The sequence below is a fragment of the Salmo trutta genome, chromosome 22, assembly GCF_901001165.1.
Source record: "Salmo trutta chromosome 22, fSalTru1.1, whole genome shotgun sequence".
Lineage (NCBI taxonomy): Eukaryota > Metazoa > Chordata > Actinopteri > Salmoniformes > Salmonidae > Salmo > Salmo trutta.
In genome coordinates, this window is record NC_042978.1 from 23,461,289 (window position 1) to 23,484,861 (window position 23,573).

Consider the following 23,573-nt stretch of genomic DNA (forward strand, 5'->3'; position numbering starts at 1 on the left):
AGCGAACAATTAAACCTTTCAACTTGGGAGAGACTCTATAGCGACCTGAGCCAGTGGAACCAATGACATTAGCCCAGTAGCTACCCCTGAGCCCTGGCTGAGCCGTCCCTGCCACAGGTTAACACACTGTGGCCAATGGGCCAGGAAGAGAAGGCAGACCTCCGTGCTCAACAGGCTCTGAGGTAGGGTGACACGGCCAGGGTCGAGGGACAAAGCCTGGGCGTCTCTCGTCCTTGTCCTGGGGTGAGAACGTGCTAAATGCATTACCCACGGAGGCTGTACCGTCACACAATGGTCTTAGTACAAAGGAGCAATCTGCCCTGAGCACGGCCACCGTTTGGGACAAATTGAAGTGGTATCTGTGGTCTGTGTCCTGGAGCGGGGGTGTATGAGGCCGGGAGTGAGACGGGGAGGGGGTCGGTGTAACACTGACACAGTGTATGACACGCATCATCAAGGGGGACTCATCTCTTAATTACCACTCCAGCGTGCCTTTTCACCCCATAATGATGACAAACTGCAATACTGTTGTCACCAGCAAGCCACAGGATCAGATGGGAACAATTAGAATACCTGCAGTCACTGAGCTAACTGGCTGTTTCTTTAGTAAGGTCTAAGGCTGTCAAAACCGGAATATCAGCATCCAGCATAGCTGCAGGAACATCCTTTCTGCTACTTACAAGATAGAACGATCATACAAGGCACCATGGAATATATAGTCAGGTCCAGAATTATTGGCACCCTTGATAAAGACAATTCCCTATTTCTTCTCAAATAAGTTGAAATTTAAAAAAACCTTTCGGTCTTCACACCTTGTTATTGGTTTTTCAACATTCCAGAAGCAATATTATTTCTGTAAACTTAAGTTTACAATTTTATTTAGAAAATAAAGAAAGACAAATGACATTGGCACCCTGGAGCTTGTACTTGGTTGCAAAGCCTTTGGACAAAATAACTGCAGAGTAATGCTTCTTGTAACCATCAATGAGCTTGCTGCACCTTTCTAATGTCAATTTGTCCCACTTCTCAGCAGCAAACTGCTCTAATTCTTCAATGTTTAAGGGGTGCCTTCCACCAACAGCTGTTTTCAGATCTCGCTATAGGTTTTGGATATAATTTAGATCTGGACTCTTCGCTGACCACGCCAGAACAGTCCAGCATCTCTTTTTGAATCATTCCAGGGCGCTTTTTATGTGTGTTTGGGGTCGGTGTCTTGCTGGAAGACCCACAACCTTCAATTGAGACCAAACAAAATTTCACTTAGGGCTCCCAAAGGGCCAGGGCTGGCTCTGACTGCATGTGTGGGTATGGATATGGGTAAGCAGATGAGTTCAGATTTTTGTGTTGCCCCCACCCCCATCAAATTTGCCCATCCCTGGTCTAGTGGGTCTATTGGATGTGTTAACTTCATGCAGGAGAGATGCAGCCATGATGATACCCACTGACAAACAGGCAGGCAGAGAGAGAAAGGCAACAAACAAACAGGTAAGACAGTGAGAAGTGCCTCTCCAAGCTCATAGAGTTCATATGATCTCTGATGAAAGTATAGCATCTTAAGTCTAGAGGGTGAATTGTATGTGTTAACTTCATGCAGGAGAGAAGCTGCCATGATTATATTTCATTTTAGAGTGGCGATTTATTAATTTCTGTTGGACCTTTCAAGCCTACCTTAAAAAAAAGTTTTAAACAGATTTTAACTGTGTATGTTGCTGTTTATTATTACAGTATACTAACTGTATTATAAGTTGAAAATATGACGTTAAGTTTGAAACCATACAGTATGTAGAGCTGCAGTAGTAATAACCTAACATAGGGGAAGTGAGTAAAATACTAGGAAATTAATCATACAGTAGCAGAGAAAAAGTACAAAATGTTTTTTAAATTAAATATCCACATTAAGTCACACTGGTATTCAGTACAGTATGAATGGTCATGGCCCTTAGACTGAATCAGTGTAAGTGCCCCTTTAAAAAAAACAATTTTTTTTTATATATATATATATATATATATATATATATTTTTCACCTTTATTTAACCAGGTAGGCCAGTTGAGAACAAGTTCTCATATACAACTGCGACCTGGCCAAGATAAAGCAAAGCAGTGTGACACAAACAACAACACAGAGTTACACATGGAATAAACAAAAGTACAGTCAATAACACAATAGAAAAATCTATATACAGTGTGTGCAAATTGTAATGGTTTTGACTTGAGGTTATTGTTTGTAGGGGTGCCAGGTAGGTGGTGCCTACCAGAGAAAATATTGATTTCTCCTTTTGGTTTGGGAGGGAATGAGTCCCGTCTGGTCCGTCAAGTCTACACCAATACAAAGGACTCATGTAAAAGTCAGGATGGACATACACTTTTCATAAACCCTTAAAACATTGGAAATAACTTCAAATCAACTGTATTATTTTGCGTGGGTGGTATTACCAACATAAATGATCACACACACATAATAATATAACAAATAATGATCTCTGGTTCCTCCAGAAAAGTCCTGTACCTCGGGCCTAAAAGAGTCCAGCCCAGTAAAGGAGTTCAGGGAACTCAAGTGACCTTAGTCACGCAATGTTTGTCCATTCATACAAGTGTAGCGTAAACCCAGTCTCTTTTCATACAATCAAAATATCAACTATTTTACCACACAACCATAGAGAGAATCAAATCTCAATAAGTCTTCAACTACAACTGACCACATAAATCATCACGGTATACATCACACCAAAACAAATGAAATGCCATATACAAAAAGGTTGTAGACAGTCGGTCAGTCAGATAATCCAATCCCCCAACAGATCTCCAGCGGAGAAATGCCACGAAGAACAATGGAGATGTGTAGTCCAACGGAAGCAAAGAGTGGATCAGATCCTGGATAAACTTGCTACTAGGCTACAAAGCACACCTTTAAATACAACAAAACAAACGGAATAGAGAAGCTCCGGAACTGAGGGTTGAACACATCCTCATTCGCGTCTCCATCACAACCCCACTTTTGCGCAGCTCATGCTAGCTATTTAATTGGGAAACAAAGGGGAAGTGCCCTATTGGAAGGAGAAGCACTGAGACGGTTCAGACCAATTCAGGGCCGTCACAAAATGGAGTAAGGAGGTAAGGCAATAAATAGGCCACAGTAGCGAAGTAATTACAATTTAGCAAATTAACACAAGTGATAGATGTGCAGATGATGATGTCCAAGTAAAAATACTGGTGTACAAAAGAGCAAAAAAAGTAAATAAAAACAATATGGGGAAGAGGTAGGTAGTTGGATGGGCTATTTACAGATGGGCTGTGTACAGCTGCAGCGATCGGTAAGCTGCTCTGATAGCTGATGCTTAAAGTTAGTGAGGGAGACATAAGTCTCCAATTTCAGCAATTTCTGTAATTTGTTCAAGACATTGGCAGCAGAGAACTGGAAGGAAAGGTGGCCAAAGCAGGTGTTGGCTTTGGGGATGACCAGTGAGATATACCTGCTGGAGCGTGTGCTACGGGTGGGTGTTGCTATTGTGACCAGTGAGCTGAGATAAGGCGGAGCTTTACCTAGCAAAGACTTATAGATGACCTGGAGCCAGTGGGTTTGGCGACGAACATTTAGCGAGGGCCAGCCGGCAAGAGCATACAGGTCACAGTGGTGGGTGGTATATGGGGCTTTGTTGACAAAACGGATGGCACTGTGATAGACTGCATCCAGTTGAGTAGAGTGTTGGAGGCTATTTTGTAAATTACATCGCTGAAGTCGAGGATCGGTAGGATAGTCAGTCATCGCAAGAGCGACATCGTTGATATATACAGAGAAAATATTCGGCCCGAGAATTGAACCCTGTGGTACCCCCATAGAGACTGCCAGAGGTCCGGACAACAGGCCCTACGATTTGACATACTGAACTCTGTCTGAGAAGTAGTTGGTGAACCAGGCGAGGCAGTCATTTGACAAACCAAGGCTGTTGAGTCTGCCGACAACAAGTTATTGACAGTCGAAAGCCTTGGCCAGGTCGATGAAGACGATCTTTTATTGATGACGGTTATGATATCGTTTAGCACCTTGAGCGTGGCTGAGGTGCACCCGTGACCAGCTCGGAAACCGGATTGCACATCGGAGAAGGTACGGTGGGATTCAAAATGGTCGGTGATCTGTTTGTTAACTTGGCTTTCAAAGACTTTAGAAAGGCAGGGCAGGATGGATGTAGGTCTGTAACAGTCTGGGTCTAGAGTGTCACCCCCTTTGAAGAGGGGGATGACTGCGACAGCTTTCCAATCTTTAGGAATCTCGGACGATACGAAAGAGAGGTTGAACAGATTAGTAAAAGGGGTTGCAACAATGGTGGCGGATAATTTTAGAAAGAGAGGGTCCAGATTGTCTAGCCTAGCTGATTTGTACGGGTCCAGATTTTGCAGATCTTTCAGAACATCAGCTATCTGGATTTGGGTGAAGGAGAAGCTGGGAAGGCTTGGGCAAGTAGCTGCGGGGGGTGCAAAGCTGTTGGCCGGGGTTGGGGTAGCCAGGAGGAAAGCCGTAGAAAAATGCTTATTGAAATTCTCGATTATCATAGATTTATCGGTGGTGACAGTGTTTCCTAGCCTCTGCAGTGGGCAGCTGGGAGGAAGTGCTCTTATTCTCCATGGACTTTACAGTGTCCCAAAACTTTTTGGAGTTAGAGCTACAGGATGCACATTTCTGTTTGAAAAAGCTAGCCTTTACTTTCCTATCTGACTGAGTGTATTGGTTCCTGACTTCCCTGAAAAGTTGCATATCGTAGGGACTATTCGATGCTAGTGCAGTATGCCACAGGATGTTTTTGTGCTGGTTGAGGGCAGTCAGGTCTGGAGTGAACCAAGGGCTATATCTGTTCTTAGTTCTACATTTTTTGAAAGGGGCATGCTTATTTAAGAGGGTGAGAAAATTACTTTTAAGGATCAACCAGGCATCCTCTACTGACGGGATGAGGTCAATATCCTTCCAGGATACCCGGGCCAGGTCGATTAGAAAGGCCTGCTCGCAGAAGTGTTTTAGGGAGCACTTGCAGGTGATGAGGGGAGGTCGTTTGACCGTGGGCCCATAACGGATGCAGGCAATGAGGCAGTGATCGCTGAGATCCTGATGGAAAACAGCACAGGTGTATTTGGAGGGCAAGTTGGTCAGGATAATATCTATGAGGGTGCCCATGTTTACAGATTTAGGGTTGTACCTGGTGGGTTCCTTGATAATTTGTGTGAGATTGAGGCCATCTAGCTTAGATTGTAGGACGGCCGGGGTGTTAAGCATATCCCAGTTTAGGTCACCTAACAGAACGAACTCTGAAGATAGATGGGGGGGCAATCAATTCACATATGGTGTCCAGGTCACAGCCCATCTGCAAGGCCTCCCTGTAAATTTGTGTCTGTAAAGCTCTCAAAAGTTACTAGAAAATAGTATTTAAAACCTGTTTTTCAAACAAATATTGGCCAAAGAGCTTCCATGTCATCTGAATAGCACCGCCTGGAGTTCAGAATAGCAGATGAAGGATATCAATGACTTGGAAAGATTGATCTGGTCTACTCCCAATAATGTTTACATACTGTTATTACCCACTTTACAAGATACTGTACTCTAGTAAAGGCTCATCCTATATAACTACTGGTCAGGGTTGTGGCGTAATGGATTATATGTAATGGATTACAAAAAAAAGAACTGTAATCCGTTACGTTACCAGCAAAAATATTGTAATCAGATTAGATACTTTTGAAAAACTAGATGATTACTTCGAGGATTACTTTTAAATTCAGAAAATATGTTTGCAAAAAAAAAATGAAGTGTCAAAGATTTCTCAACGACATCCAAACCAGAATTGAAAAAAAGGCACAAGTTTAAATTTGTTCAATGTGAGCGAGTCAGACTATAATTCAGAGACCACTATGATGACACACCAAATGTGCTTGATGGATTGCGGGAAAAGAGCAGGAATAAGCTTTTGTAGGCTACAGTCCAAGCTATGTCTTCCAATGGTGTGACCGCTGTCGGCATCCAAAGGTTATCCAACTTGAATAAAAACGCTTGGAGGTAAGGATGACAGCAGTGGTGTAGTCTACGGCAATACGAATATCACTTATTATTGATATCTACATAGCAGCGGTGTGATTCACATCAATGCGCTATCTCATTTAGCTATTTGCGCCTAAGGATTGTGGTTGTTCTGGATGGCTGTTCAAATATAAATGTGTATTTGAACCCCATAATGGTTGAATTCAAGAAGGTTAAGCAGCATATCAATCATTGTTTTTGAAACCAGTGGACAGCCAGTGAAAAATGCGCTCTAGCAACAGCTGCACAGTGAGGATCACAGCCTATGGAATAAAAGTGAGGCTTTTATTGCTCAATCTAATTCACGTTGATAAAAAAAAAAATCCATTGGCCGAATGGACATATGCTCAAACTCACACACTTTTGATAGAATTAAAAGGGGCAATCTGTATTTGCTACATCCATTTTTGGATGTGCGAGTTTGAGCATGTGTCCGTCCATTAGACCTATGGATTTTTTTTATCAGCATATAAACTCAGCAAAACAAGAAACGTCCCTTTTTCAGGACCCTGTCTTTCAAAGATAATTCGTAAAAATCCAAATAACTTCACAGATCTTTATTGTAAAGGGTTTAAATACTGTTTCCCATGCTTGTTCAATGAACCATAAACAACTAATGAATATGCACCTGTGGAACGGTCATTAAGACACTAACGGTTTAAAGATGGTAGGCAATTAAGGTCACAGTTACGAAAACTTAGGACACTAAAGAGGCCTTTCTACTGACTCTGAAAAACACCAAAAGAAAGATGCCCAGGGACCCTGCTCATCTGCGTGAACGTGCCTTAGGCACACTGCAAGGAGGCATGAGTACTGCAGATGTGGCCAGGGCAATAAATTGCAATGTCCATACTGTGAAATGCCTAAGACAGCGCTACAGGGAGACAGGACGGACAACTGATAGTCCTCGCAGTGGCAGACCACGTGTAAGAACACATGCACAGGATCGATACATCCGAACATCACACCTGCAGGACAGGTACAGGATGGCAACAACTGCCCGAGTTACACCACGAACGCACAATCCCTCCATCAGTGCTCAGACTGTCCGCAATAGGCTGAGAGAGGCTGGACTGAGGGCTTGTAGGCCTGTTGTAAGGCAGGTCCTCACCAGACATCACCGGCAACAACGTCGCCTATGGGCACAAACCCACCATCGCTGGACCAGACAGGACTGGCAAAAAGTGCTCTTCACTGACGAGTCGCGGTTTTGTCTCACCAGGGGTGATGCTCGGATTCGCGTTTATTATCGAAGGAATGAGCATTACACCGAGGCCTGTACTCTGAAGCGCGATCGATTTGGAGGTGGAAGGTCCGTCATGGTCTGGGGCGGTGTGTCATAGCATCATCGGACTGATTGTTGTCATTGCAGGCAATCTCAACGCTGTGTGTTACAGGGAAGACATCCTCCTCCCTCATGTGGTACCCTTCCTGCTGGCTCATCCTGACATGACCCCCCAGCATGACAATGCCACCTGCCATACTGCTCGTTCTGTGCGTGATTTCCTGCAAGACAGGAATGTCAGTGTTCTGCCATGGCCAGCTAAGAGCCTGGATCTCAATCCCATTGAGCACGTCTGGGACCTGTTGGATCGGAGGGCTAGGGCTAGGGCCATTCCCCCCCAGAAATGTCTGGGAACTTGCTGGTGCCTTGGTGGAAGAGCGGGGTAACATCTCACAGCAAGAACTGGCAAATCTGGTGCAGTCTATGAGGAGGAGATGCACTGGGGTACTTAATGCAGCTGGTGGCCACACCAGATACTGACTCTTACTTTTGATTTTGACCCCCCCTTTGTTCAGGAACACATTATTCCATTTCTGTTCGTCACATGTCTGTGGAACATGTTCAGTTTATGTCTCAGTTGTTGAATCTTATGTTCATACAAATATTTACACATGTTAAGTTTGCTGAAAATAAACAATGTTGACAGTGAGAGGACGTTTCTTTTTTTACAGAGTTTATATCTCTCAATGAGCTCAATCAGTCCTCCATGACAACAAAATCATAAACAACAGAGTAGGGCTGGCTAATAAATCCTTAGTTTTGGGGTTATGCTCAGGGAAAACAATTTGGCTAATCTATACTTCCATATTTCCAAGTCCTATTCTTGAAGATCAAGAATTCAGTTTTTTAATGTAAAGATATAATTTACATAACCAACCCATAAAGTAAAATTTAACGTCCATATATGGCCAGCTATGTAAACTTTAACATTGATTTATCCTGCAATAGATATCGTTCAATTGGTAACATACATTTTTGTCTTCTTCTAATGCCTCGAGGGGAAAGTAATCTAAAAGTAACTTAATGTAATCAGATTACGTTACTGAGTTTGGGTAAGCCAAAAGTTACGTGACCGATTACAATTTTGGACAGGTAACTAGTAACTGTAACGGACTACATTTAGAAAATAACCTATCCAACCCTGTAATGGTGTATACACCATTACACCATACACCATTAACATACAATACCAGTCAAACGTTTGGACATACCTACTTATTCAAGGGTTTTTCATTATTGTAGCAATTTTTTACATTGTAGAATAATAATAGTGAAGACATCAAAACTATAAAATAACACATAAGGAATCATGTAACCAAAAAAGTGTTAAACAAATCTTGATATATTTTAGATTTTAGATTCTTCAAATAGCCACCCTTTGCCTTGATGACAACTTTGCACACTCCTGGCATTCTCTCAACGAGCTTCACCTGGGCATGCTTTTCCAACAATCTTGAAGGAGTTCTCACATATGTTGAGCACTTATTAGCTGCTTTTCCTTCACTCTGCGGATCAACTCATCCCAAACCATCTCAATTGGGTTGAGGTCGGGTGATTGTGGAGGTCAGGTCATCTGATGCAGCACTCCATCACTGTCCTTCTTGGTAAAATAGCCCTTACACATCCTGGAGGTGTGTTGGGTCATTGTCCTGTTTTAAAACAAATGATAGTCCCACTAAGCCCAAACCAGATGGGATAGCGTATCGCTGCAGAATGCTGTGGTAGCCATGCTGGTTAAGTGTGCCTTGAATTCTAAATAAATCACAGACAGTGCCACCAGCAAAGCAACCCCACACCATCACATCTCCTCCTACATGCTTCACGGTGGGAACCACACGTGAGATCATCCGTTCACCTACTCTTCGTCTCACAAAGACTTAGCGGTTGGAACCAAAATTCTCAAATTTTGACTAATTTCCACCGGTCTAATATCCATTGCTCGTGTTTCTTGACCCTATCAAGTCTCTTCTTCTTATTGGTGTCCTTTAGTAGTTGTTTCTTTTTATTTATTTTTTATTTCACCTTTATTTAACCAGGTAGGCAAGTTGAGAACAAGTTCTTATTTACAATTGCGACCTGGCCAAGATAAAGCAAGCAGTTCGACACATACAACAACACAGAGTTACACATGGAGTAAAACAAACATACAGTCAATAATACAGTAGAAAAATAAGTCTACGTACAATGTGAGCAAATGAGGTGAGATAAGGGAGGTAAAGGCAAATAAAATAAAATAAATAAATAAAATAAAAATAAAGGTCCATGGTGGCAAAGTAAATACAATATAGCAAGTAAAACACTGGAATGGTAGATTTGTAGTAGAAGAAAGTGCAAGTAGAAATAGAGTTAATGGGGTGCAAAGGAGCAAAATAAAATAAATACAGTAGGGGAAGAGGTAGTTGTTTGGGCTAAATTATAGATGGGCTATGTACAGGTGCAGTGATCTGTGAGCTGCTCTGACAGCTGGTGCTTAAAGCTAGTGAGGGAGATAAGTGTTTCCAGTTTCAGAGATTTTTGTAGTTCGTTCCAGTCATTGGCAGCAGAGAACTGGAAAGAGAGACGGCCAAAGGAGGAATTGGCTTTGGGGGTGACCAGAGAGATATACCTGCTGGAGCGCGTGCTACAGGTGGGTGCTGCTATGGTGACCAGTGAGCGGAGATAAGGGGGGACTTTACCTAGCAGGGTCTTGTAGATGACCTGGAGCCAGTGGGTTTGGCGACGATTATGAAGCGAAGGCCAGCCAACGAGAGCGTACAGATCGCAGTGGTGGGTAGTATATGGGGCTTTGGTGACAAAACGGATGGCACTGTGATAGACTGCATCCAGTTTGTTGAGTAGGGTATTGGAGGCTATTTTGTAAATTACATCGCCAAAGTCGAGTCTTTGCAGCAATTCGACCACGAAGGCCTGATTCAAACAGTCTCCTCTGAACAGTTGATGTTGAGATGTGTCTGTTACTTGAACTCTGTGAAGCATTTATTTGGGCTGCAATTTCTGAGGCTGGTAACTCTAATGAACTTATCCTCTGCAGCAGAGGTAACTCTGGGTCTTCCTTTCCTATGGCGGTCCTAAAGGGTCGCTACTTTGAAGAATCTCAAATATAACATATTCTGATATGTTTAACACTTTTTTGGTTGCTACATGATTCCATGTGAAAATAGTAAAAATAAAGAAAAACCCTGGAATGAGTAGGTGTGTCCAAACTTTTGACTGGTACTGTACATTTATTTATATTCCTTCTATCCATTCAGCATGGGGTTTTGTACTGTGTATTTAAGTACTGTATTTTGTGAAACATCACAGCACAGTCGAAAAATATATGGCAAATAGAAATCAAAACTAAATGGTTTTCAGAGATAGATGTGAGGGGTTGAGGGTAGCTGAAGGATGGGACTAAAAACAAACAAAAGATAACTATTGTAAAATATATGTATAAGCTGGAAGTAAAACCTAAGTGTAATACACACAAATCTAAGTAAAGGAATGGAATAAGAATATATAAATATATGGATGAGCAATGACCGAGCAACATTGGCAAGACGCAATAGATGGTTTAAAACACAGTATATACATATGAGATGAGTAATGCAAGATATGTAAACATTATTAAAGTGGCATTATTAAAGTGACTAGTGATCCATTTATTAAAGTGGCCAATGATTTCAAGTCTGTACGTAGGCAGTAGTCCCTGTGTTAGTTATGGCTATTTAACAGTCTGATGGCCTTGAGATAGAAGCTATTTTTCAGTCTCTCGGTCCCAGCTTTGATGCACCTGTACTGACCTTGCCTTCTGGATGGTTGTGGGGTGACCAGGCAATGGCTTGGATGGTTGTTGTCCTTGATGATTTTTATGGCCTTCCTGTGACATCGGGTGCTATAGGTGTCCTGGAGATCAGGTAGTTTGCCCCCGGTGATGCGTTGTGCAGACCGCACCACCCTCTGGAGAGCCCTGCGGTTGTGGGCGGTACAGTTGCCGTACCAGGCGGTGATACAGCCCCACAGGATGCTCTCAATTGTGCATCTGTAAAAGTTTGAGGGTTTTAGGTGACAAGCCAAATTTCTTCAGCCTCCTGAGGTTGAAGAGGCACTATTGCACCTTCTTCCCCACATTGTCTATGTGGGTGGACCATTCCAGTTTGTCCATGATTTGTACGCCGAGGACCTTAAAACTTTCCACCTTCTCCACTGCTGTCCCGTCGATGTGGTTTGGGGGGGTGCTCCCTCCGCTGTTTCCTCAAGTCCACGATCATCTCCTTTGTTTTGTTGACGTTGAGTGAGAGTTTGTTTTCCTGACACCACACTCCGAGTGCCCTCACCTCCTCCCTATAGGCTGTCTCCTCGTTGTTGGAAATCAAGCCTACTACTGTTGTGTCGTCTGCAAACTTGATGATTGAGTTGGAGGCTTGCATGGCCACGCAGTCATGGATGAACAGGGAGTACAGGAGAGGGCTGAGCACGCACCCTTGTGGGGCCCCAAAGTTGAGGATCAGCAAAGTGGAGATGTTGTTTCTTACCTTCACCACCTGGGGGCGGCCCATCAGGAAGTCCAGGACCCAATTGCACAGGGCGGGGTTCAGATCCAGGGCCTCAAGCTTAATGATGAGCTTGGAGGGTACTATGGTGTTGAATGCTGAGCTGTCGTCAATGAACAGCATTCTTACATAGGTATTCCTCTTGTCCAGGTGGGATAGGGCAGTGTGCATGTTAACACATTTAAATGTCTTACTCACGTTGGCCACGGACAAGGAGAACCCACAGTACTTGGTAGCGGGTCGCGTCGGTGGCACTGTATTATCCTCAAAGCGGGCAAAGAAGGTGTTTAGTTTGTCTGGAAGCAAGACGTCGGTGTCCGTGACATGGCTGGTTTAGGGGAAAATAATAAAGGAAAATATATTTAAAAAAATATTTTATATATATACAGTACCATTTAAATGTTTGGACACACCTACTGTACTCATTCAAGGGTTTTTCTTTATTTTTACTACTTTCTACATTGTATAATAATAGTGAAGACATCAAAACTATGGCATAACACATAAGGAATCATGTAGTAACTGAAAAGGTGTTAAACAAATCAAAATATATTTTATATTTGAGATTCGTCAAAGTAGCCACCCTGTGCCTTGATGACAGCTTTGCACATTCTTGGCACCAAACTTTACAGTTGACACTATGCATATGGGCAGGTAGCGTTCTCCTGGCATCCACCAAACCCAGATTCGTCTGTCGGACTGCCAGATGGGAAAGCGTGATTCATCACTCCAGAGAACGCGTTTCTACTGCTCCAGAGTCCAAAGGCAGCGAGCTTTACACTACTTCAGCCAACGCTTGGGATTGCGCATGGTGATCTTAGGCTTGTGTGAGGCTGCACGGCCATGGAAACCCATTTAATGACGCTCCCGACGAACAGTTCTTGTGCTGACGTTGCTTCCAGAGGCAGTTTGGAACTCGGTAGTGAGTGTTGCAACCGAGGACAGACGATTTTTACAGATTACTGTTACAGTGCTATTTGGGTTGTCAATTGGATTTGTTCCGACATTTCAAGATATTTTTTATTTTATTTAATGTTCTGATTATTTGTGTACTTGTTTACATTACTGCATTGTTAGGAGCTGTAACATACTGTAAGCATTTCGCTGCACCCACTATAACATCTGCTAAACTGTGTATGCAGCCAATAAACTTTGATTTGTGTGTTCTCCAATCTCATAAAACATTTTAGGAATATAGTATTGCTCGAGTATTGAAAACAGGGCTGCCAATAATGTTGACCCCAATCTTTGAGATTTTGTTATATTACTTTCCGATTTTTTTGTTGCATACAATATACTGTTGCTCAGTATTTGTATAATTTATTTTATACAGTATTTTTTTCTCAGCTTTATCAAGGGTGCCAATAATTCTGGACCTGACTATATGACTACAAATGTATGGGTTTAAGTACAGGTTCAATTGCGTCCAACATTTAAATCAGTTCATTCAATATTGACCCTTATGTGAAAAGCAACAAACAAAGTGTTCCACTTTCAATATCAGTAAATCCTCTATTTCTTAGCCTTTGGCCCTAGCCATTAACCACTGAGCACAACTATTAGTAGAACCAACCCAGTGTCAGACAGAGACTGTTAAACCATCCCAGAGCATGAGGGGAGATCTCCTACACTGCCTGGTAAAGGCTCTCTCTAACGAGCCCAGAGATCCTATTGTTTGCCCTGAGTAGCACCACTTCAGGGGCCTGCTGATTCCATTAGAGAGTTCAATTCCCCCAAGATGGATAGAATACTGATGCAAATGCCCTCAACCATAAATGGTCGAGAGGGATACAGTATTTTCTTATGGTCTGTCCCTATGACAACGTTGAGTATTCAGTACAATGTGAGTGTTAGGTTTACTCAGCTAAAGCTGAAATAAATCATGAATGGGTATTAATCCCACTTGATGTGCAAAGTGAGTATTAATATCACATTCACATAATAAGTACAAATGCCTTTACAACTAATTGCCTGAACAGACAGATGCATATGCGGACAATAAAATGCATGTCAGTGCGCAGACGCTCTCACACACACTCACGCACTATGGTTGGTCTATTGCCCTATACAATAGAGGAGTGGCAGATGTTTAGTGTAGAGGCAGTGAGTGGGACCTTGACGCACACAAATACATACAGGAATAATTAAACTGTAAGGGGTTTAGGTCTTAATCTGCTCCCACTAATCTGGTGTTAGTCCCGGATGGGCTGGGACAGCACGGTGTGTGCAGGGACACTCCCAGGGTATGACAGGAACACACACACACACACACAAGTTGGCTCATGCACAACACATACACCACAATTAACACAGATGAACAGCGTATAAAATAATACAGAATAATAGTATATAAACACTAAGATTAACAGCGTATAAAAGTATACAACATAAAGAAGTAACCACTGCAAAACTAAGTTTGTATAAAAATTATATTAACTTAGACTAAAAACATGCCTGTACATTTCAGTCAAATTATGAAACCAAAAGCACCAGGTTACCTTTGAAGGCAAATACTGTATGTAGCCTAGGCCCCATAATATGTGGCAGCGGTATCCAGAGGTAGAACACTTTGCTGCAGGTTGGTGCACTGTGGCTGAATAAATGTATGTTAGGGCAGGTGGGGGCTCTGGTCTTTACTGGGCTCTTTAATGGGCTGCAGTGTGGAGGCTGGCTGGACCTGTGTGTCTGGGAGCTGGTACTAGAGGAGGGTCACTGGCCCATCCTCCTCTCCTCTCACCGTTTACTAATGCTCCAAGAGGGGCTTGATGGTAATCAGGGGAAATTGAATTGTCTTGCTTTGGGAAGAAGGAGGAGACTTCCTAGTTGGAGGTAGCCGTTTCCCATGTAGCCTTCCATCCCATTACAGAAGCACATCAGAGCTTATGATATATATATTTTTAAATGTCACCAAAAAATACCTAGATGAATGTCAGCATACAGCTCAATAAAGCAGGGTCCATACAACAGATAGAAGCAGGGGGGTAATATAATACATACTACAGGGCAATATGATTTGGAGAGGTTCACCATAAAAATGTATTGGTCTATTTGTGTGATTGAGAGAGGAATGCAACATTATTGGAATAGGCCTGCACAAGTGAATCAAACAACTACATCTTATTGTCTGGCTGCATTTTTAGTGTGTGTGTGTGTATGCTTGTGACAGTGTATCAATATGTCCATCTCTGTTTATCTATTTGTTTGTAGCAGCCAAAACCTTGGAGGATGCTCCAATCAGATTACCCTTGGAGGGGAGTGCTGGAATTCCCTTTCCAGTAGCATGGGGGGAAAGAGTCCGCAGACAAACAGAGAGAGAAATAAGACGAAAAGACGTGAAGACCCTGAAAGAGACGATAAAACGGAGAGAAACATGGAAATAGAGATAAGAAACATGGAGAAAATGAGAGAGACACACAAATAGGGGTTGAAAGGGTTACAGAACAAGGTCTTTCCAGTCCATCACAGCAAAGTAGGTTTGTGTCTACATGAGCCAGACACAGATTCTGTAGAGAAAAATCCTTCTCAAATCCACTGCCATCTGTAGAACCTGCTGCAGCATATGAGGCAGCAGGCAGGGCTTGTTCTCTCCATGGCCAGCCACTAAAAGCTTTCTTGTTTTCATATCACAGCAATCCGGCAACGGCATATGGTAGGTGTGCTGAAAGCCATTGTGGGATTTTTATCCTTTAACACCATTCTCTATTGCAGCTAAATCTCACTCTAGCCCCACCCTTCCACTCTCCATCTCCCACCCACCCCTCTCTCCCTCAACTGTCCCTGACAGGCACATTAAACAAGTGGGAAAAATGGACATGCAATTATGATTTATGATCAATGCATGCAGCTGCAGCTGACTTTTATAATGACAATGGCGCTGGGGAGAAGGGAGAGAGAGGGGAGAAAGGCTCGGGTGTCTCCAGGGCCTGCAGTGGGACTTGTGAAGGGAGAATCGATTGAACCCTCAGCCATTCATATGCAGATAGCATTATGATGAGCAGGTGCCATTAATCAGAGTCCCATAAAGACAGATGAGAACGGGCTGATCCCGTCTCTGACGACCTGCTGCAAGATACTGGGTCCTCTATGGTACTGTCTGTTTTCTTTATGGTACTGTATTCCATCGACGCAGATCACAGGGCACATACAGCTCACCGATGGGCTGAACCGATAATGACAATCTACTGTACACGTCTGTTTGGAGTTCAACACAGGAGTGCAGCTCTGCACTGTCATTGCTCTTTCTATGTTACGGAGAGCATGATTTTCTTGTAAAGAAACAGCAGTTTTTATTTTTATGATTGTATGTATTTGTGTGTGTATGTGTGTGCGCAGTGGTGGAAAAAGTACCCAATTGTCATACTTGAGTAAAAGTAAAGATATCTTAATAGAAAATGACTCAAGTAAAAGTGAAAGTCACCCAGTAAAATACTACTTGAGTAAAAGTCTAAAAGTATTTGTTTTTCGATATACTTAAGTATCAAAAGTAAATATAATTGATTAAATAAGTATCAAATATCAACTATTTCAAAGTCCTTATATTAAGCAAACTAGACAGCACCATTTTCTAGTTTTTTTATTTTATTTTGGATAGCCAAGGTCACACTCCAACACTTACAAATGAAGCCGTTGTGTTTAGTGAGTCTGCCAGATTAGAGGCAGTAGGGATGACCAGCAATGTTCTCTTGACAAGTGCATGAATTGGACCATTTCCCTGTCCTGCTAAGCATTCAAAATGTAACGAGTGCTTTTGGGTATCAGGAAAAATGTATAGAGTAATAAGTACATTATTTTATTTAGGAATGTAGTGAAGTAAAAGTAGTAATTTAAAGTATGTTTACTTAAGTACATTACACCACTGTGTGAGTGTGTACAGTTGAAGTTGGAAGTTTACATACACTTAGGTTGGAGTCATTAAAACTCATTTTTTCAACCACTCCACAAATTTCTTGTTCACAAACTATAGTTTTGGCAAGTCGGTTAGAACATCTACTTTGTGCATGACAAGTAATTTATCCTACAATTGTTTACAGACAGATTATTTAATTTATAATTCACTGTATCACAATTCCAGTGGGTCAGACGTTTACATACACTATGTTGACTGTGCCTTTAAACAGCTTGGAAAATTCCAGAAAATGATGTCATGGCTTTAGAAGCTTCTGATAGGCTAATTGACATAATTTGAGTCAATTGGAGGTGTACTTGTGGATGTACTTCAAGGCCTACCTTCAAACTCAGTGCCTCTTCGCTTGACATCATGGGAAAATCAAAAGAAATCAGCCAAGACCGCAGACAAAAAAATGTAGACCTCCACAAGTCTGGTTCATCCTTGGGAGAATTTTCCAAACGCCTGAAGGTACCACGTTCATCTGTACAAACAATAGTACGCAAGTATAAACACCATGGGACCACGCAGCCGTCATACCACTCAGGAAGGAGACGCGTTGTCTCCTAGAGATGAACATACTTTGGATGAGAAAAGTGCAAATCAATCCCAAAACAACAGCAAAGGACCTTGTGAAGATGCTGGAGGAAACAGGTACATAAGTATCTATATCCACAGTAAAACGAGTCCTATATCGATATAACCTGAAAGGCCGCTCAACAAGGAAGAAGCCACTGCTCCAAAACCACCATAAAAAAGCTTGACTACGGTTTGCAACAGCGCATGGGGACAAAGAGCGTACTTTTTGGAGAAATGTCCTCTGGTCTGATGAAACAAAAATAGAACTGTTTGGCCATAATGACCATTGTTATGTTTGGAGGAAAAAGGGGGAGGCTTGCAAGCCGAAGAACACCATCCCAACTGTGAAGCACAAGGGTGTCAGCATCATGTTGTGGTGGTGCTTTGCTGCAGGAGGGACTGGTGCACTTCACAAAATAGATGGCATCATGAGGCAGGACAATTATGTGGATATATTGAAGCAACATCTCAAGACATCAGTCAGGAAGTTAAAGCTTGGTCGCAAATGGGTCTTCCAAATGGACAATGACCCCAAGCATACTTCCAAAGTTGTGGCAAAATGGCTTAAGGACAACAAAGTCAAGGTATTGGAGTGGCCATCACAAAGCCCTGACCTCAATCCTATAGAAAATTTGTGGGCAGAACTGAAAAAGCGTGTGCGAGCAAGAAACCTACAAACCTGACTCAGTTACACCAGCTCTGTCAGGAGGAATTTGCCAAAATTCACCCAACTTATTGTGGGAAGCTTGTGGAAGGCTACCCAAAACGTTTGACCCAAGTTAAACAATTTAAAGGCAATGCTACCAAATACTAATTGAGTGTATGTAAACTTCTGACCCACTGGGAATGTGATGAAAGAAATAAAAGCTGAAATAAATCATTCTCTCTACTATTATTCTGTGTGTGTACAGTGTCTTCAGAAAGTATTCACAACCCTTGTCTTTTTCAAAATGTTGCTGTGTTACACAGCCTGAACTTAAAATATAAATGGAGATTTTGTGTCATTGACAGTACCCCATAATGTCAAAGTGGAATAATGTTAATAAATTCATAAAAAATGAAAAGCTGAAATGTCTTGAGTCAATAAGTGTTGAACCCTTTTGTTATGGAAAGCCTAAATAAGTTCAGGAGTAAAAACATGCTTAACAAGTCACATAATACGTTGCATGGACTGTGCAATAATAGTGTTAACATGATTTTTGTTCATGATTACGTCATCGCTGTTCCCCACACATACAATAATCTGTAAGGTCCCTCAGTAGAGCAGAGAATTTCAAACACAGAGACCAGGGAGGATTTCCATGGCTCGCAAAAGAAGGGCACCTATTGGTAGATGGGTCAAAATAAAAAAGCAGACATTGAATATCCCTTTGAGCATGGTGAAGTGATTAATTACACATCGGATGGTGTATCAATATACCCAGTCACTACAAAGAGACTTCCTTCCTAACTCGGTTGCCGGAGAGGAAAGTCAATGGTGACTTTAAAACAGTTACAGAGGTTAAGGGCTGTGATAGGAGAACTAAGGATGGATCAACAACATTGTAGTTACACCACAATACTAACCTAAATGACAGAGTGAAAAGCAGGAAGCCTGTACATAATAAAACATGCATCCTGTTTACAATAAGGCACTAAAGTAAAACTTCAAAAAATGTGGCAAATACAAAGCGTTTTGTTTGAGGCAAATTCAACACAGCACATCACTGAGTACCACTCTTCATATTTTTAAGCATGGTGATGGCTATGCTTGTCATCATCAAGGACTAGGGAGATTTTTGTTGGACAAAAATAAACAAAATAAAGCTAAGCACATGCAAAATCCTTCAGACTGCTTTCCAAGAGACACTGGGACACAAATTACCTTGCAGCAGGACAATAACCTAAAACACAAGTAAACACTAGAGTTGCTTACCAAGACGACATTGAATGTTCCTGAGGCCTAGCTACACTCCTAGGCCTAGCTACACTCCTAGGCCTAGCTACACTTTTGAGTTAAATCTACTTGAAAATAAATCTATGGCAAGACTTGAAAATGGCTGTCAAGGAATGATCGACAACCAACTTACTTAGTTTTTGTACATTTACCCCTTTTTTCTCCCCAATTGACAGCTTCAGGTTTGTCCCATCGCTGCAACTCCCCTACGGACTCGGGAGAGGCGAAGGTCGAGAGTCATGCGTCCTCCGAAACACGACCGTGCCAAGCCGTACTGCTTCTTGATACACTGCTTGCTTAACCTGTGACACAGCCTGGGATTGAACCCGGGTCTGTAGTGACACCTCAAGCACTGCGAGGCAGTGCCTTAGACCGCTGCGCCACTCGGGAGCCCTTATTGATAATCAACTTGACAGACCTTGAAGAATCCAGGTGGTCTTAGAGACTTACCCAGATAGACTCACAGCTGTAATCACTCCCAAAGGCGATTCTGACATGTATTGACTCAGGGGTGTGAATACTTACGTAAGTTAGATATTTCTGCATTTCATTTTCAATAAATGTGCTAAAATGTCTAAAAACATGTTTTCCTTTTGGGGTATTGTGTGTAGATGGGTGAGAAGAAATATCTATTTAATACATTTTGAAATCAAGTTGTAAGAATAAAATGTGGAATAAGTCAAGGGGTATGAATCATTTCTGAAGGCACTGTATGTGTGTGTGCATCTGCCTCTGCGTGTGTGTCTGAGGGAGCTGGGAATCCAGTGTTAAAAGGATCAGGAGACAGGGGCACCCCTAATTGAATCTGGGCCACCTCCCTGTGCAGTGAGCGTTAACCTTGCCATTCAGCGTGTGCGCGCTACTATGCTGGTGCAAATTAGCGCTTCCCCAAAGTGTCCTTGAGGTGCCTGCCACCCCTCGCAAATGGCCAAGACTATTCCACGTAGTTAAACTGAGATGTTTGTATCTGTGGCCTTGAGGTCTGATGCTCTTCTCAGCTCCCTAATCAACTGAAAGATTGGGAATGGATCCTTCCAACAATGTCTGCTAGGAACTATTTATTGGGTATCTATGTGTGTTTTGATATTCAGATTTAGGTTGATTAAAACTATAAACTGGGGTTAATTTCTCTCTGTCCCCCCCTCCCTCCCCTCCTCTCCCACGGTTCTTGCTTGCTCCCGAGGGACACCTTAGAATCCATTAAGCATTCTAGCATGGGGGAGAGTGGCAGAGAATTAACATCGGTGAGCTCCTAGTCGAGTGGATCATCAATGATGTTTAAAAATAAATATATAAAATAAATACATAAAAGAGTGTAATATGAAAATCTTTGGCCAGGCAGCAGGCATTTAGAGGAGACCTATAAAGCAGCAGTGTGTACTAACTGGACTCTAAAAGGAAAACAGTCACTTTGTTTTCTCTCTCTCCATCAGTATGCAGCTGAGGACAGCTTTAATAATGCTCAGTGCAATTTATGTGGATGGTTAAAAAATATTTAATAAAATTGTTGAGTTTACAAATTGTGAGAAGCCAATAAGACGGGTAGCTACAATGCAACAAAGAGGGACTTTATTTTTTACCTGCAGCAGGAGTATGAGTCAAGTAGCTATTTCTTTACACGGTGCTTCATACAATAAATCCATATCTGTGCATCATCCTATTGGGACTTTTAAAATGGTTGTGCGGCCGTTTTACTTTCATTTAAACATATGCCATATAACCCCTTATAGCAGGTATAAATGTCAAATGTTCTGTATGAGTGGTGTAAGTTCCCTCTATACGTCTGTGTGTGGCTGAGCAGAGTGGTTCTTTACAACGGTTGCTAATGCATATATTGTAATACCCTACACAAAAGTAAACGGTTGCTTATTACAACTCCTATGATTCACCTCTGTTGACACCATATGTAAAGAGCTGTCAAACAGTTTCTGTAGACCTCTCCTCTTTTATTAAAAAAAAGCACACACGAAAAACGTGCTTCCACAAAACAGGGCAATTACCTTTAGCCAAGGTAAAGAAACCATATTAAACACTGGGACAATTCATTTGTTTGTCAATGGCCCTATTAAAAGATCGGAAACCGGGCTGGCTTTCTTAAACTTCTGTACATGGGTGTATGACCTGCACACAGTAGCTGTGCCATGCAGATGAGACTTATTCCTGCCCATGCGAGAACACTGCCATTCTCATGCAGCAGGCAACGACCCTCCACTCCCCCGTTTCCCCTCTCCCCCTCTCTTATCCTCCCCCACACACACTGTTATGACAAACTCCGTTAGATATTTGTTATGACTCTGATGACTGCGCCATTTGTTATGGGAGGCTGTGCTGGGAAGGGGGAGGGATACAAACCTGTAATAATGCTCCAGCCATAGAATTTCAATCAGCCGCTGTTGCTCGTGTGTTTACTAGTTTAATAACCAAGGCAGTTGACACTGAGGTGGAGGACAGAGATGAGAATGTTCACTGGGCTGTATTGCTCTGATAAAACAGACCCTGGCTTTGGATAGACCAGGAACATGGCTTCAATACCTGACCTAATGTCCATGGTCTACAGCAGGGTTCCCCAACTGGTGCCCGTGGGACGGATTTGACCCACGGGTGGTTTTATTTGCATTGACGGACATAAAAACAAAAGGAAATCAGCTCCAATTTTGGAAATCTGTTCCCAAGTATTCCCACACATAAGAGAGACACGTGATTGCATACAAATGTAAGCAAGTTTTGAAATGATACATGTTTTAGTCAAATATTAAATCTGTTTGAGTTTCTTGCGATCAATTTGCAGTCTACAAATTATTAGTAATTATGTTCCGGCCCCCCGACCATCCGCGGCTGAACCGAGTTGATGATCCCTGCTCTACAGTCTAGCTTCACACAGCTGAGGCCGGTTACAAAGCTGTGATGCATTTCTATTCACATTACATTAAAAATCTAAATTACACTGCATTGCATGGCATTGCCACTAACTAGGACGGTGCAGCAAACATTCAATAAGACAAAGAGTAAAACACAGTTGACTTAATGGGAGAGAAGAGTTGTTCACAGTAAGACACTGTGAGAATGTCATTATTGTCATCATACAGTACTTAAATCTACAGCCAGAAGGCTTCTGTACAATAAATGGTCCCTATTCTTAGAGCCTTGCAATGAGCTGGATTTACTCTCTTACTGTAAAGAGACCACTGACATCAGGAACCTACAATCAAAGTGTCACGACTGCTCTGTGAGGATCCAAAACGGTCAGGTCAGCTTGGCAATGGATGACTTCAACCAGACCCTCTCTCACCCACAGAGGGGGGAGGAGGGAACTGGTGGGGGGTCGACCGCTCACACCCTGTTGTAAATCAAGGAGAGAACATCCCTCTCCAATACTCACCAAGGAATGTGCCTGTGTCTACATAGTCATTTTCGCGCCGAAAATCTAACACGTTCTAAAGTTAATACTGGAACAATATTTCTAACATAGAATGTGGGGAATGGTCAGATGCGACCCAAAGACCACTAATGTTTGGGTGTTATTTTGTGACGTCATTAAAAATGTTATAACGGATATACTGTAACTTGGAAAGCATATCAACTATATGTACGAAGTTTCCATCCTTTACTTTGTGTATGAAATAATAATAATAATAAAAACGATGAAAGTGTTTTTGTTAAGAGAGGGATGTCATCTTACAAACTATAAGAGGAAATTGTTTCTATAACTTTGTAGAAGTAGTCACCGCCCCCTTGAGTGAGGTCAGAGAGTGTGTCAGCCTCACAAACCGCCCCTTTTGAAGAACTGTATAAAATGATGGGTTAAGAATGACCATATCAGACTAGAGACCCGTTGAGCTGCAGCTCATGTCCAAAGTGGTTTGAACTCTGAAATCTCAACAAGAGGTAGAGACAATAAAGTCACCTCCCGGACAATCACTGGTACGGCTGATTAGCTGTCCTAAGTAAAGCATCTAGAAAAGCGAATTTAAGTCGGACCATTCTACTACTCTTCTCAAATCACCGTAGTGCACTACTCTAATCACGCCACTGAGAACCATCGACACGGCTGGCTAGCCTATCTTCAAAGAATCATCTTCCAGAGCGAGTGGAAGCAGAGTGAGCTCTGTAGTTCTGTTCAGGACAACACCACGGGTCGCCAGATGCCGGGCGACGGCAGAGGAGAGCAACAGTAGAAGAGATGGGTGGGGACCCCTTTTGGACAATCAGAGTCTTACAAGTGTGCCGCGGAATGGCCCAACACCCTTTCCAAGAAGGCCTGATTCCGTCAGAGATACACGGCGAACCAAGGCATTTA

At 42.4% G+C, this 23,573-nt stretch overlaps 1 protein-coding gene across 2 annotated transcripts in view; it reads right to left on the reverse strand.

Moving 5' to 3' along the window:
• acbd6 (acyl-CoA binding domain containing 6) overlaps positions 1-23,573 on the reverse strand; it is a 65,006-nt gene that overhangs the window by 5,519 nt on the left and 35,914 nt on the right. The gene's annotated exons all lie outside the window — the stretch shown is intronic.